Genomic DNA, 1,927 nt, shown 5'->3' with positions numbered 1-1,927 from the left:
TGAAACCGCTGAAGTCGAAGCTTGGAATCGTATCACAAAGACGAGCCAAAGCACAAACAAAATTTGAATCCATACCACATATGCCACTATCTCTTAAGATGTGGTCCTGAATCACCCAGGATTGGGCCCTCGAGGACACAAACGCATAGGATGAATGCTCTATTGCCGAATACAACCCCAAAACCTAATAGGTAAGGAAGCAAGTCACCACTGGAAGTCTCCAAAGAAAGGACCTTCACAAACCACCAATTCCTCAATCGCCTCACGCAAACCTTTGTCAAAGAATAACGTTGCATCTTCCATGTGTAAAGGTTGACATGTCCTCAAGCCAAAGAAAAGTTTCGCAATTCCCGTATAGGATCGAAGCAAGAGTAGTTCACTCTGCGGGTTTCCTAGTTTGGGTAGAAGACGCATCAAATCTACAACATTAACATCTCTTTTATTTGCCAATCTACTAATAAAGCTTGCGTCTCTACTAAGCCCCCGGCCCTAATGGCCTCCCATGGCCGTAGGAAATCAGCCTCACGAAACTTGCTACCATCACAAGAACACCAAAAGAGCTCAGTTTTCTTAATATTTAATTCAAGACTCAATGTTGGATCCATAACCTTAATGATGTCCAACACTCTAGCCACTTTTTCTGAATTTCCAATGACAATGCCATCGTCAAGATACCAAACATGAAGAAGAAGCTTACATTTGTCTCTAATCTGATGCACAAGAAGGTGCAAAACAAGAGCGAAAAGAAACTGAACCAATGGGTCCCCTTTTGAGCTCCAATGGACCTTTTAGACTTTTTCTGATTCTTTTATAAATAGATTCTTTCCGGTTCTATAAATATATTACAATTTACAATTCTAGTTACATTTAATATTTAAAAAGATGCATATAAAACTCCTTTAAATTTCTTTTGGGAACGACCCTTTAGATTACAGTTTATAACTTTATTTTCTAGTTCTGGTTACATTTAATATTTAAAAAGATACATATCTAACTTCTTTAAATTTAAATTTCTTTTTGGGAAAAATAAAAATAGTTACTTTCCTTAGAAGTAAAGTATCTTTAATAATGGGTCATATCTTCGTTTAAATTGATATGGAAAGCGTATAACCATTGAATTTACTTACTCGGTTACTCCATATATATGGCTATGGCTATATATATTCTGATTTCCGGTTCACTATTAGGGTTTCAACTTTCAATACATGGCAGAGTTTGGTTATGGCGATTTGGTTGAGCTGATACTCGTAAGATATTGGACGTGAAGGATCTGATCCGTTTCAAGAGCGTGTGTAAGTCTGTTATGTGCTCATTTCCTTGGGTGACAATGATATGCGTCAGAAGCTTTACTTTACAGCAGATGGATTTGTATTATTTAATTTTGTATGATATTTATTTTACTAGTTATTTTATTTCCTTTGTTAAGAAAAAGTCAAGTCAAAGTGGTTAGTAATTTCTGCACTATTTTAGGAGAACATGGGTTAAGGAGTAGTGGGTAGTTTGGGTCTTGTTACTATTTCTAATTTTCGTTTGTAGTTTGGTTGTTATTATGAATGAATGAAATGAATTAAGTCTGAGTTTCTCTCTAAATATTCTTCTAGTTTCCACCTATTTTCTGTGGAGTTTGACCCACTTTAACGGGTTATCTATCAAACCAAGTGGTACACATCAATTGGTATCAGAGCGGTCTTGATCCACTCTTATGGACGCTCAAAAATGAAACGAGTCGTTGGCTCGAATCGAGTCAATGCTTGTTGAGATTATTGATTTTCTCAAGAACCGAACTCGGTTACCACCACCAGTTTCCGCCACCGCACTGCCATCCCCATCACCCGCTGCTGCCTCACCACCACCGCCAACCGATGCACTCACACTACCATCTCCACCAATTCTAAAACTTTCAACACCCTCAAAACCCACATCACCA

This window comes from Helianthus annuus, chromosome 2 (assembly GCF_002127325.2).
Source record: "Helianthus annuus cultivar XRQ/B chromosome 2, HanXRQr2.0-SUNRISE, whole genome shotgun sequence".
Taxonomy (NCBI): Eukaryota; Viridiplantae; Streptophyta; class Magnoliopsida; order Asterales; family Asteraceae; genus Helianthus; species Helianthus annuus.
Note: the sequence above shows the minus strand (reverse complement) of the source record.